The following is a 15,692-nucleotide window of genomic DNA, read 5'->3' on the forward strand; positions in this document are numbered from 1 at the left end:
CAATTAATTAGATAATAACTTCCTTATATGATTAAAGTTGATTATTTGTATTAATTGGGTAACTTATTTTGCAAGAAATTGAAATTAGGTCAAATATAGATAATGACAAAATTAATTTGTTAATTTATATTATTTGTTATTTGATCCTTGAGTTATGAAAAGTTTCAATTTTCCCCTTTAGGTTTTATAGTTTAAATTTGAACTCAAAAGTTTAGTTTTGAAATTTAAATAGTTGAAACCCTAATGTTTTGAAAAGGTTTCAAAACTTGCCCTCAAGTTTTGGAATTTAAATTTTGATTAAAAGTTTAATTTTTATGTATATTTAAATTCTAAACCTAAATGTTTTGAAATGTTTCAAAACTTGCCCTCAAGTTTTTGGAATTTAAAAGTTGATTAAAAGTTTAATTGAGAATGTTAAATTCTAAAACCCTAGTATTGTTTTGAAAAGTTCAAATCACACCCTTATGGTTTTATTAATTAATTAAGGTGTATAATTAAGCGAGGTTTAATAAATCCATAAAAGTTATGGTTTACAATTTAATTGAATTAAAAGTATAATTGTTAAATTTGACCACATAGTATTTTAAAAGTGTAAGATACACCCTATACTATATATAACATTAAAAGTCTAACATTATATATATATATATATATATATATATGTATGAGTAAAAGTCAGTCTTACCGTTAGTATGCCTCATTCACGAAGCTGTTCTATAAGGGGTGTTTAAGGAAATTGCCTATAAAATGGCGATTGAATGGGTATCCACTCTTACCCACCGCACTCTTGACTAGTGGAGGGTCGTTAGCCGAACGGGTAGGATAGGACAAAACCTTCCATTATAAGTATAATGAAGTACAAAAGTAACTAAATGTTTTTACAAATTCCCAATCTTAGTTACTTAGGCAAAAGTGAATTGATGCAATTCAATGAAATTACACTTTGTGCCCTTGCGAAGACGTTAGTGGAGCGTGTGTGGTTAACCAGCACACTAAATGGTTCTAACCAAAGTTAGAAAAGGGTGACTCAATGTTTGTCATAGTTCGGTGGAGCGTGTGTAGTTTACCGGCACATCGAATAGGTGACTGTAACATGTGAGGGCACCATGCAAGTTTGCATGGTTATTCACACCCGTTTTGTGATCCTCGACATCCCAGTCACAAACTAGAGGGGCATATCGAGATTTAAACATGCCATTGAAAAGTTCAATGAATCTCAAAGGATCTAGGAGTTTTCATAGATTTAAAACTTAAATTTCTTTTTCGTTTTTCATGGTGGAAATTAGTGAATCGTCATTCACTTACCTTCAAATATTTTGCAACTAGATTACGGCATCCTTTTTCTAGGTTGTAGCGTATTGTGTTGGGTCCTAGACGTAGTATCTCATTTGGGTGATTTACTAAGGACTCAATAATCAACTAACTTGAATTCGTTTTCTCCCGTTTTGTAGATGTCAAAGTACGACAACTATGGTCTTCTCAAATCCCGTGGAACAAGCATTCCACATGAAGATAATATTCCACGATTCGATCGAGGAACAAGATATCATGCTTCACTTCCTCCACCTCCTCCAATTATTCTCCCTAACCCACAAGTTTGTAGACTTGAAAAGTTCAAACTCACTCAAGCCCTTTTGGCAAGTAAACATAAAGAAGGAAAGTCGGTGTGTGCACACGTCCTAGGGATGAAGTCACACATTAATAGGTTAAGAATGTTGGGATCCGTTGTCTGTGAGGAGATGGCTGTTAATTGGGTTCGTCAGTCACTTTCTAACTCATATAGTGAGTTCGTAAGAGAGTACTATATGATGAACTGCGACGTGACCCTTATAGATCTCACCTACATGCTTATTGCCGCTGAATCTACAATGGTTTGGCGCAATGGAAAAGCAAAGTTGATTGGTGAATCTACCTTCCAAACCTCTATGGATATAGGCAATGACAACGAAAGACATGCCATGATCGAAGAGTTTGATCATAAGAGAAAGGAAATATCTAAAGTAGTTCCATGTGTTGTTCCAAAAGAGTCAATTTGCTTTTATTGCCAAGACAAGGGGCATTGGAGACGAAGCTGCCCTATTTACCTATGAGATCTAAGAGATGGGAGAGTCAAAATGTATGGCTCTACTTTAGGTAAAATCCATTGACTAACTCTTTTAAGCTCCTATTCTAGATTCTTGATACATAATGTAATAAGATTACAATTGATGTTTTGTAGGATCAAAGAAAAGAGAGGAAGCTTAAGGGAAGAAGTGAGCAGAATCTAACCGATAAGGAATGGATTTTGATCGCATTACTTGAAGATTAGATTCTCGAGCTGCCACTTAGAGTTAGAATTAGATTGCTAAGAAAGATGTATTAGCATAGTTTTTCAATGATTTGCATTGTAAGGAAAAAAAATTCTGCAATAAAATAAATTTTGATTTTATATTATTTATTTATCCTTGCAATGGCGTGTATGAAAAATTGGTGTTAGAATGTTTCTATTATTAGCAATAATGGATTTGTTTCTTAATTATGTTATTTGTGGAAATGTCGAAAATTTACCGAATAGGGAAAGTTTCTCATCGCCCAAGTTTCAATTGGATAGAAACTTTGAATCATGCAACTTGGTTGCACGATGAATGTGAAATTTCATATTTGGAAATTAGACTAATTCATTGACAAAGTGTCAAGTGAAGGACTAGGAGATCGAGGACACAAAGTTGCGTGTTGATCAAGTCCACCATAAGAGTAACAAGATATTCGTCATGATTTACTAAAGGTTTAGTAAATATGATTATACTTATAAGATTAAGTGTAGTTCTGAATTGATTGAAAAAGTTTAAATCAATAGCAGAACGAATAAGAAGAATCAAGTAGGCAGAAATATAAAAGGTTCTCCATTCAAGGAAGAAGGGAGAGTACCTTTTATGCTTTATGATAGGTCTTAATGATTAAAAACCATATCTTAATTGATCCTCTAAGTGAGTCTTGGTACAATTATATGTCTAAGAAGAGGAATCAGGAATTGAAGAAATGGTTAAATCAAGAAGTCAATCATACTTCGTTCCAAAACAAGTCTTAGAGTTAAGATTGTGAAATTGAGTGATAAGTATTAAGAAGGTTTATAACATTCATAAAATGTGGAAAGTTGTGATGTCTTGGATAAGACAAAGACCAACTAGGACCAATTTTATGAAGTGTTTTTGGTCTTGATAAAAGATACACTAACTCTTGAATATTTGTTTGTCAAGAAATGTTTATTAACAAGAGAATCTTATATGTCAAGGAGTCAATGGGAGTCTTAATGGTCTTGAAAAGTTTCAAGAACAAATCAAAAATAAACTTTGTCAATCATCACTAGCACACAAGTTGAGGTTTACAACCTATCGTGTTGACACTATATTGCTTCTGTGCCGTTCCAATTGAGTTAATTATGCATGTGAGCCCTATGAGTTCTCATTTGAATGCATAAAAGGCAAGGACCTTGATCAATGAAAAATACATTGATAGGAAAGGGTGAGCTACTTAACTACTTGGAAGACATGCTGGGCAGCTGGGCTACCGTAAGGCACGAAATCAAGATTAAGAAAGTTCGGTCCATATGAGTTTGAATTTGTCGTAAACTTTGGTTTTGACAAATTCACATGGATAGGAACACATACACCATTAAAATCTAAGTGTCATAAGATTCCCTCCTTCGTGTAAATGACTGTGAGGAAATGCTTTCACTAAGAGAGATTTTAAAAAGATAGTGATTGTGAAATTGAACTCTCGAATTCGATTATGGTTACGATATCCCTTTCCATGATTCGAATTGTGAGGTTTGGAAATTAGTCTGAATTGTTTAGACACACATATGAGCTATCTAAGGCAAAGGTGTATAAGCTTAGATAAAGGATTATCAAAGCATTAGGTATTAGAAACATGAACTTAAGAAATTCAATAAGTATCGTTTTTCTAAAAGTTAAGCTGTTTCGGAATACATGTCAAAGGTAGTGGGAGCATAAGTGTTATGTTTATAATAATCATCATGATAGTGGGAGCATAAATGTTATGATTTTATGATTATTATGGAAAGTATTGCAAGTTAGCAATATTAATTATAGAAAACAAGATTTATACCTTGCAAAGTCGTAAGGTTGTAAAGTTGTTTTGCTATAATTAAGGGAGAGAATATTATGCTTCATTTCAAATTTAAAGGTTTAGGTTGTGAAAGGTTAATAAATTTAGTCAAGGAAACATAGCGTGTTCTCAAATTTCGATTATGATTACGGCATTCCTCTTCATAGTTCGAACTTTGAGAACGTATCACATAAAATATTATGGCAGAAGATTGATAAAGTATTGAATCTTCATGTAAGACATTATGCATCATGTCCCATACGCTTCGGGTATAGGATCGATTGCAAATGCTATAATATTTGACCATTCTAAAATTTTCCAAATGTCTAGCGCATTTAGAGGGAAAAAGAACAAGAATCGGTTTTGACTAAGATAATTAAACAACTATCAAAGGACAATCCAAAGTTCGCCGAGAATTGGTCGCTTGTGAGTAGTTGGAAGTATAATATTGGATGGACCATATCGACATTATTATGAATAGATAAGATTCTATTGAGAATGAGTTGTCATATGGTAAGTATGGAAAGTTTTCCATATTGGGAATTGAATATTGAAAATCTATGTCTAGATTAGAAACTTTTATGCAAAAGGATGTTCAAAGGATTGGGAGTTGTGAAATGTTAGAATCTAGCATATTCCATAAGTGGCAAGAATTTGATATTTTTTCACTTGTGAAAAGGATTGGGAGTTGTGAGATGAGTATGATTGGAAATGTGTTCATTTGATCTATTTCACAAAGTAAGAACCATAGATAAACATTGTGTGCATGCTAGGAGCATGGGACAAGTGTAATAATTCAAGTAAGAAGTTGATTACCCGAAACAACAAATAATGAGTAATCGATATGGTGATAAATAAAAGTTGTTTTATTTATGCTCAAAGGTTTGAGGCCATATGTGATTAGTATTATTCTTGTGTTTCACTTTGCATGTTTTGACTTCCTGAATAATATAATTGGTTTTGAACAGTCAAATTATTCGAACGGGCCACAGTCGTTCATACGTTGGAAGTAGGTATGAATGAAGACTGTCATGAATTGGTGTGTGGATTGTCTAAAGAGTATTAGACATAAACAATTGTTTGTTGCAACGTTCATGAGTGCTTATGAATATGATTTGAGCTTTGGATTAAACCCACGCTCACTTGGATCACTCCATGAATTGTATCACAAGTGATTGGTGAGACGATAACATCTTATATTCTTGAAACTGAGATGTGTGAGTTGTATCTTGCAAATCGGTTGCACATTGATAATATGTAAACGCACCAGTAACTTGGTGTCATAAAACATATTGTTGTGTGTGATTCGGTGAGTGAGTGCAACCGAGCATTGAATTTAAGTTTATCCGCTCCTTTTATCCAAAGTAGGATAAAAGCGATATCTTTGGGCCCCTCGATGATTTAGTGATGACAAACATAAATGCTCGGCCGGGCTAGGGCTAATTTGATTTGTTCAATTAGTCAGTCGTCATAAATCGGAAGTCGAGAAATAGTACAGAGAGAATGATTAGAAATCATGTCTCATACGATATCTAGAATGGAGGAATATATGATCCCTTATCTAAAGGATACGCATATCTGATAGGATCAGAGTTGACAGCGGCTTTGGAAAGCTACGATTGCAGATCAGGATCTGAAGTCATATGCAGAATAGTTATTAGACTTATCCAAGTGGGAGACTGTTGGATTAATGTCTAAGTCCATAACTATTTTGGTATGTACTTGACCCGATGGTGCATGGTCCTTTTGGGTTGCCTTCACCAAAGCAACTTGATAGGATGAATTATGGACAGAAAGGATTAAATATGATTAATTAATATATTATGAGAATAATATATTAAAGGAGAAATCATATTGTTTAATTAATATTAGTCAAGAATTATTAAGAATTAAGTTTGTGACTAAAAGAGATTAATTAAACTTTACGGACTGGAATTGTAATTATAAGATAATTGCAATTTGGGCTATGGATTGCCTTATATTAAGGAGTGGACGAATTCTATGGGGAAACCCATTAGAAATCGTCCAAGGCCTTTAAGGAAAGGAGTCCATGGGTTGCTTAGGGCTTAAGCTTCCAAATTAGGGTTTCCTTGTTAGATAACCCTAATGGCCTCACTATATATAGAGCCCTTATGCCCCAAAAACGTGGACAAGCTTCCTTCTAGGGTTTCCACACGTTTTTGGGCAGCCTCCTTCTCTCCTCCTCTTCATCCTCTTGCTCTTGGTGTTTGTGAAGCATTAGAGGAGTGACATTTGTGACTCTAAGCTTTCTAAACTCAATACAAGGAGGATTTGAGATTGTTATTGCTATATAACAATCAAGGTATGATCTAAACCCTAATTATATGTTATATTGATTATCATATGCTAGATCTAGGGTTTATAGTCTTGGATAAATGGAATGTACAATAGAGAAACCTAGATCCAAGCATTAGGGTTTGTATGAGCACATAGGATGTTCTTATGACCAAACCCCATCAAAGTGATCATATAATCCTCTGTTCTAAATATTAGCCGGAAAAATGCATGGAAGAATGTCTTACTTATTGTCCAGCAGTTTGTTTCCTAATTTCTGATTTTTTTGACAAAGAACTTAATTGAACACATCAACTTAGTTCTGACCGGTCCCGATACATAGGTCAAAATAAAATCATCGAGGGGCCCAGATATCAGCTTCTAATCCAAGAAGGAACAGATAAACTTCGAATCATATGTTTGCTCTACTACTTGTTGAATCATATACAAAGGCACATTTTATAACATCGAGTTACCAATGCATTTTCGTACAATCAATGCATAACCAACTCATAGGTAGCAAATCATATCTCTAGGTTTGAAGACTTATATGATATTACCGTCTCACGATCACTCGAGATAAATTCCATGAAGTGATTCCAATGAGTATGGGTTGAGTCCAATGCTCAAAACTTATGAGCACTCATGAGTGTTGTAGCCATGTCTAACAACTTAGACCTCTGTAACCAAACATGACATTCTTGATTCATACCTACTTCCGACATATGACCGACTGTGAAGGTTTGAATAATATGATTTACCAAACATAATTATTCTAGAAGTCAAAACATGAAAAAGAAATATAGTAAACGATTGCCAAGAGATAGCAACACTTTACTCATAAATAAAACAACTCCAAGGTCTACAATGAAGTTCTTCAGACATATCGCCTCCTTTGCTGCTTCGCTCGCTGCTATATACTCGGATTCGCAAGTTGAATCAGCCACTGTTTCTTGCTTGGAACTCTTCCAAGAAATTACTCCTCCGTTTAAGGTAAAGACCCAGCCCGACTGAGAGCGGAAATTATCCCTGTTAGTCTGAAAGCTAGCATCACTATACCCTACAACTTCCAAGTCATCACTCCCACTGAGGGTAAGAACCCAGTCCTTAGACCTCCGTAGGTACTTGAGGATATTCTTTACCGCAGTCCAGTGTGCCTTACCAGGGTTCCCCTAATACCTACTAACCATGCTCAAGGAAAAGGCTACATCAGGCTGAGTACACATGATAGCATACATGATCGATCCTACAGCCGAAGCATAAGGTATTCAACTCATTTCTACTATCTCAGCCTCAATACTAGGGCTTTGTGTCTTACTCAATCTGACGTTACTCTGGATGGGTAACTCTTCTTTCTTGGAGTCCTGCATGCTGAATCTCTTCAGCACCTTATCCAAGTAAGTACTCTGACTAAGTCCAATTAGTCTTTTACTCTGGTCTCTCAAGATCCTTATCCCTAGAATATAGGCAGCTTCTCCTAGGTCCTTCATAGAGAAACACTTCCCAAGCTAGGACTTAACTTCCTGCAGAGTTGGGATGTCATTTCCTATGAGTAGTATGTCATCCACATACAATACCAAAAAGCTAACTATACTCCCACTAGCCTTGACATATACACAAGATTCATCTTCACTCCTAGAAAAGCCAAATGCTTTGACTTTCTCATCAAAGCAAAGATTCCATCTGCGACGTGCTTGCTTTAATCCATAAATGGATTTCTCAAGTTTACACACTCTATTAGGGTACTCTGTATTGACAAAACCCTCTGGCTGACTCATGTAAACATCCTCAGCCAACTTTCCATTAAGGAAAGCGGTTTTGACATCCATTTGCCATATTTCATAGTCATGAAATGCGGCTATGGCTAACAGAATCCTAATAGACTTAATCTTGGCTACTGGAGAAAAGGTCTCATCATAATCAAATCCCGGAGTTTGACAAACCCTTTGCAACCAGTCGTGCCTTATAAGTGTGTACATTACCATCCATATCAGTCTTTTTCTTGAAGATCCATTTGCACTCTATAGTCTTACGACCTGATACATTCTCAACCAAGTTCCAAACTTGATTGTCATACATGGACTGTATCTCGTTGTCCATTGCCTCTTTCCATTTGGCTGACACAGGGCCTGCCATGGCTTCCGCATAACTGTTAGGTTCATCCATACCTATCAGTGTCTCGTCACTGATAAGTGTATCACCTTCCGCAGTAATATGGAATCCATAGTACTGCTCAGGTGCATTCCTAACCCTTGTGGAACGCCTCTGAGGTACAGACATGTCAATTGGCTCAACAGGAGTTTTCGCCTCAAATTGAGTGCTAGGGTTCGAAGTTCCTTCACCACCTGACTCATGAATTTCTTCAAGGTCAACTTGCCTCCCACTGTTTCCTTGGCTTATGAACTCTCTCTCACGAAAGAAAGCCATCCTAGCTACAAAGACCACATTTTCACTAGGTCTGTAGAAGAGGTAACCAAAGGATTGTTGTGCGTAGTCGATGAAAATACACCTCTCACTTCGAGGTTCGAGCTTATCATGAGTCTCGTATATCATGAAAGCCTCGCAACCCCAAATCTTGATGTGGTCTAGTTTGGGTACTTTACCAGTCCACATCTCATGAGGAGTTTTGGCAACTTTCATTGTAGGGAATAGATTAAGGATATGGGCGGCAGTCTCTAAGGCATACCCCCAAAATGAGATTGGTAGCGAAGCTCGACTCATCATGGAACGAACCATATCCAACAAGGTTCGATTATGCCTCTCAGCCACACCATTCAACTGTAGTGTCCTAGGAGGGGTCAATTGTGAGACAATCCCACATTCCCTAAGATAGTCGAGGAACTCTGAACTCAGATACTCACCACCTCGATCGGATCGAAGCATCTTAATGTTCCTGCCCAATTGATTCTCGACTTCCTGTTTAAAATCTTTAAACCTTTCAAAAGTCTCTGACTTATGCTTGATTAAGTAGACATATCCATATCTACTGTAATCATCAGTAAAAGTCAAATAATAACGATTAGCATCCCTTGTGGCATGTTTGAAGGGTCCACACACATCCGTGTGTACAAGATCCAACAAACCTTAACCCCCATCACAAGAACCTGTGAAGGGTGACTTTGTCATTTTTCCAAGTAAGGATGATTCGCAACTATCATCTGACTTTATGTCAAATGACTCCAAGACTCCATCCTTTTGGAGTTGGCCTATGCATTTCTTGCTTATATGTCCAAGACGACAATGCTATAGTGATGCTTTATCCAAGTTATTATCATTAACAAAATCCACACACAATACATTATTTCCTAAGTTATCAACCACAGATACAGTTTCATACACACCATCACAAAGTCATGCTTTAAAATAAAGAACATTATTAAAAAAAGCATTAATCGAACCAACTTCGTTATCAAATGAAAAGGTGAAACCTTTTTCATACAATGCATGAAAGGAAATAATATTTCTTGCCATTTATGGCGAATAACAACATTTATTCAAATCTAAACTAAACCCACTACTTAGTGATAAAGTATAAACTCCAATCTTGGTGAAAGGTAAAGCTTTCCTATTCCCCATGATTAAGTTTATTCTTCCATGCTCCACATTCTTACTTCTTCTTAGCCCTACAAATCAGAACAGATATGAATACCACAACCGGTATCAAGGACCCATGAGTTAGAATGGGGTGAGTTATTAGATAAGATAGTGTAAATACCTGGATGGTTGGGTTTAACTTTCCCATCCTTCACATCTTGCTGGTATTTTGGGCAGTTCCGCTTCCAATGTGATTTTTCATGGCAATAGAAGCATTCAGCCTCTTTTGGGTCAGAAGAAGGAGTGACGAAACCTTTCTTGGTTCCACTTGAAGAAGAGCCATCAAGGTTCCTAACCTTGGTACCCTTCGAAGAGCTCTTCCTCTTCTTTCCTCGACCTTTCCCGATTGCCAAAACTAGGGCGGAGTTTGGAGTAGGAGTGTTAACAACCGACTTAGCCTTAAGACATGTTTCTGTGGTCTTGAGGAGTCCCTGAAGTTTGCTGAGTGTGACCTCTTCCTTATTCATGTGATATGTCATGCGGAATTGATCATAGCACGATGGTAAAGAGTGCAAAATAATATCTATTGCAAGCTCCTCAGGGAAGTTCACATTAAGCTTCAGAAATCGATCCACATACCTTTGCATTTTCTGCATGTGGATCGTGACGGATTCCCCATCCTTCATCATGGTTGTTATGATGGAGTAGATGATTTCATACCTCTCTTGTCGTGCACTTTGATGGTATCTTTCCATCAGATCTTGGTGCATTTCAAAAGGGTAGAATTCCTCAGGACTTTTGAAGTTCCGTTGTCATGGTGGCCAACATGATGCATGCCACTTTTGTAGCATCCTTTTCATGTGCCCGAAATTCAGCGATCTCCTGGGGAGTTATAGTGGTCTCATCAATCTCCTTAAGCTCCTTATCGAGGACATATTCTTTGTCCTCGTAGCTGCTAATCATCCTGATGTTTCTGGTCCATTCATTGAAGTTGGATCCATCAAAAGTGACTTTCCCACACAAGTTTATAAGGGTAAAGGAGCCATTAGGATTAGAGCCAAAAGCAACATTGTTAGAAGACATCTGAAAGAAGAGAACAAGATTAGTTTAGATATTAAGAGAGTCCTTAATAAAACACCCAAATGTAATATTAGGGCTAGGATCCAATCACAATATATTATAACTTAGAAGATGTATGCCGTAATCCAAGCTATAACATATTTGAAAGGTAGGTGAATGACGATTCACCAATTTCCACAATGCAAAACGAAATATAAATATTAGGTTTTTTAATTGGTTCTTAGAAATTCTTGGATTCTTTTCAGATACAATGAACTTTTCAAATGCATGTTTCAATCTCAAGTGTGCCCTCAAAGTTTTGTGACTGGGATACCGAGGATCACAAAACGAGGTGTGAATTAACCATGAAAATCACTTGGTACCCTTAAAGTTTATCACTCAATCGATGTGCCGGTAAACCACACACGCTCCACCGATACTATGATAAACCTTGAGTCACCCTTTACCTACCTTGTTAAGTCCAAGTTAGTGTACCAGTTAACCGCACACGCTACACCAACGACTTAAACAAAGTGTAAAGTGTAATTTCATGGATTAACACCTTATTCACATTTTTCCTAAAGTAACTAACATTGGGGATTTAATAAAAGCATTTAGTTACTTTATAATATTCATCATACATTTAATGAGAATTTATAAGTCCTTGTCCTAACCGTTCGGCTAACAACCTTCCACCGATCAAGGAAGCGGTGGGTGAGAGTGGACACCCATTAAGTTGCCATTTTATAGGCAACAACCTTATACCCCCCTTATAGACCGGCTTTGTGAATGAGGCGTACTAGTGGTAAGACGACTTTATCTTATACATATATATATATATATATATATATATATATATTATTAACTTATAATATAAAGTATAAGGGTTGAATTTTAACTTTTAAAATTCAAAGGGTTAGAACTAAAGTTTATTAAGTGACTTTACATGTTCCAAAACTTGAGGGAAAGTTTTGTAACTTTACAAAACCATTCACATTCATAACTTATGAGTTATTAAAATGAAGACTCTTCATTTTATAACTTATGTGTTCTTTAAATGGCATTTAACACAAAGATACTTTTGGTTGTCAAGTTATGGACTCCATTAAAACACATAAAGATCATGAATTAATCATATAAACAAGTAACTCCTATGATCTATCAAGAACTCATAAGAACGTGAACATTCATATCAAAATTTCAAGAACATATGAAAACATATAATCATGAAAAATTGATATTAGCCATTCTAAATGGATTAGAACAATCATTACACCATCTAAAACAAGTTTTACAACACCAAAACAGTTTAGGGTAATATTTCTAGTCCATTTATAGCAGCCAAACTCCAAAAAGTGCTCACTGGATGACAAACTCGTCGAGTTCAACTGGGAACTCGCCGAGTTCATGCTTTAACACACAAACTCGGCGAGTTTTTGGCCACAACTCGTCAAGTTTTCATGTCTGGACAGTTTTTGGCTTTTGGAAAACAAGTTTGCATCACGTATTCAACAAACAAACCTAGGTTTTGATACCACGGATGAGTTTTGTGCATTATAACACTTCCTAAGTGTACATGCAACCCTAATAAACCTTGTATCTATGTTTGTCTAAATACATTCAAAATTTGGTTTCCAAGGTTCATAATCCTATCTAGCATACATGGGAAATTTAATACTAAAAGGATAGCTAGAAATACATACCTTATAGTTGATTTTGATTCCTTGAAACCTTGTGAGCCTAGCACCCCAAGTGTGATGCCTCAAATGCTTCACACAACACCAAATGCTTTTCGAATGACTTTAGGGAGAATGCACACACTCTAAAATCGGCCTAGCCCTCTTGTTTTTTTTGTGTAACCGATTTTGGTGAATAGTATGTTCCTTATATAGTGTTGACACATCTAGGGTTACACTATGTAAACCCTAATGTGTCATGACTCTTCATTTCCATTACCGATGGGTTTGTAACTCCCATGGAGCATCTTATGGGTTTAACCCAACTTGATAATCCATGGAGCCTCTTAGCCCACTATACAAGTTATGGATGATTTACATAATCAACCCATATATTTAATTACTTATCTTTTGATCACTTAATTAATTCCAAATTAATTCTTGATCAATACTAATTAAATAATACTATTAATATATTAGAACTTATAATATATTAATAAACCACAAGTGTTATTTCTCTCATTTAGTATATCCAAAATGCATGGTGTCATGCAACCCAAATGGACCTTGCCGGGTCGGGTCAAGTACATACCAGAAATAGTTATGGACTTAGACACCTTATCCAACAAATTTTTGTAGGGATCTCTTGCCAATGACATGGGTTAAAATGGGTAGGATTTTCTTCTTACTTGTAAGAATTCTAAAATTCACTTTCTTATTTTGTTTATTGTGATGTAGGGTTCAAGTTGGAAGAAACTGCTCCCGCTGCCGAGGATACTAAAGGCAAGGTTGCAAACTTCGTCACTCTATCTGCAGCTGGTAGATCTTTAAAGCTCGAACACTTTATCCTTGAAGAAGGCTCTTCCATAACTACTTCAATGGCCACCGGTAAGGATCTTGCTTTCTTCTTATTATCTTCTTTATTTTTGGGATCCTAAACTAATGGGGATCCATCATAACATACAGGACCCAAAGTTACTCGCTTCAGTACTCAATTTGGCCTCTCTGGTCTGGTAGATGAAATGTCCAGTGGTTTGATCATGGTCAAGGAGGAAAAATTTTCCGCCTCTCTTTCCCCAAAGAGGGCTCATATTGATCTAACTGTTACGACCCCAAGTTTACGGAAGAGGAAAACCATTGAGGTCACAGATCTGAGCCTGGAAAACCTTGGAGCCGAGGAAGCACTCAAGAAGTTGGTCTCTTTTTCTCAAGCAGTAAGTTTTTCTCGAACTTTGGTCCTTGTTTTTCTAGTTTAATATTTACTAATGTCGTTCTTGTTTCAGGTTTTTAACCATATATCTCGGTCCACTACTGACTTGAAGGATAGGATTGAGAAGGCTGGGCTAGCCTTATAGGAGTAGGAGAAGGTATGGAAAGCCTCCATCAAATATCTCCTAATGAGGTTGGAGCTACTGAGTAAAGAGAAGGATGAGAAAAAGGAGGAGCATGTTGCAAAGATTGTTGAGGTGAAGGATAGCATTATTGTGGCCATTTAGAAAGCTAAAATCAAACTTGTAGAGGGTGTGGCCAATGCAAGATCTTGGAATGTAGCTGGATGGTGTGAAGCCCAAGCTAAATTAACTGGTGAACCTCTTAACACCAGTCTAAATCTTGCAGGGTAGCTGAAGGTGGGAGGATAGGGGGAAGACGCACAAAAGGTCCTAGGTGGTGATGATCAAATCATGGTTTAGGTTTGATTAGTTAGAAATAATTTTAATATTTTAGACCTGTAAAGCAATTAACTCTTTTATTTATTATTTATTATTTTTTGTGGGTTTAGTGGGCAACCCTTTTATGTTATGTCGTGGTCGTTTATATCTTCTTGCATGTTGATGTGGTTGTAGTAGTAGCTCTTTTAAGGATCACTACATGATTAGGATCCTAAAGAGTTTAGGTTTTACAAGAAAGCTTCGGATCTTAATAATCTGAAACGGTTATTCTCTTAGGACTTTAAAACAGTTAGGATCCTTAGAAAGATAGGCCTTTAGTTATAGCATAGAAATATAGTTTTTAAGAAACAAGGATAGATAGAACCTGATGATACTTAGCTTTAGTTTTGACCTTTTTGAAGTCTTCTGACTTAGGAGAAATTTCTTATTGTAAATGCTTCAACTCCCAAGGATCTTGGAGCTTGTATAGGGAAGGATCCATCTTAAGATAACCCAATTCTGGAATTTGATAGGGAAAAATAGCTATTTAGCTTCTGTTGGAAAAAATCAAACTTTAGGAAATACAAGGGAAAATCTCAGCTTCGAAAAGTAACTAGGGAGGGTCCTAAATTAGAAAATAATTGCAGAAGATCCCAACATAGAATCTCAGTGGGGAAGATCCCAACTTAAGAAATTCACTATCGAAGGTCCCAACTTAGAAAATAACTTAGAAACTCAGTGGGGAAGATCCTAACGTAAGAAATTAACTATAGAAGATCCCAACATGAGAGATTCAATTAGGGAAGATCCCAACTTAAAAAATTCACTTAGGGAATATCCCGACTTATGAAATTCACTTGGGGAAGATCCCAAATTGAAGATAACATGACAATATAAACCGTAGATTAATCATTAGGATCTTATCATATGTTCATAAATAGGAGGGTTACCAAGTCACTAAAGCGTGAAATGATCCCATGTAACATTCCCCTCTGGCACGTATCACAATATTGTCCGCGTTGGGCTCCCTACACGAAAAAATCCCAGGGGTCAGCCATCCCTGGATTGCTCTCTCCCGAGCACGCTTCACTGCAAAGTTCTTATGGGATCTTCTGCCGTCACGACTTTAAAATGCGTTGTGACAAGGAAGGTATCCACACCCCTTATAAGGTAATGCTTAGTTCTCCTTCCAAGCCGATGTGGGATTAGGTGCAACCCACCTTCACCCCCCATTATAGGGTTCGACATCCCCGTCGAACAGATCGACCCGTGCCCGATCTCTAATACCATTTCTCGATTTATGTGTGTCATCCTTGCGCAGGGGTCATGCTAATCTTCTCTGTATCGTGCTAGAGGGGGATGTTACATCCTC

At 36.7% G+C, this 15,692-nt stretch overlaps 1 pseudogene; it reads right to left on the bottom strand.

The window, feature by feature from the left end:
* Positions 1–15,595: 15,595 nt before the first annotated feature.
* Positions 15,596–15,690, bottom strand: LOC145071861 (U6 spliceosomal RNA; annotated as a pseudogene).
* Between the last annotated feature and the right edge of the window lie 2 nt (positions 15,691–15,692).

The sequence above is a fragment of the Lactuca serriola genome, chromosome 8 (genome assembly GCF_051521515.1).
Source record: "Lactuca serriola cultivar US96UC23 chromosome 8, Lser_US96UC23_V15, whole genome shotgun sequence".
In the NCBI taxonomy this organism is placed as follows: domain Eukaryota; kingdom Viridiplantae; phylum Streptophyta; class Magnoliopsida; order Asterales; family Asteraceae; genus Lactuca; species Lactuca serriola.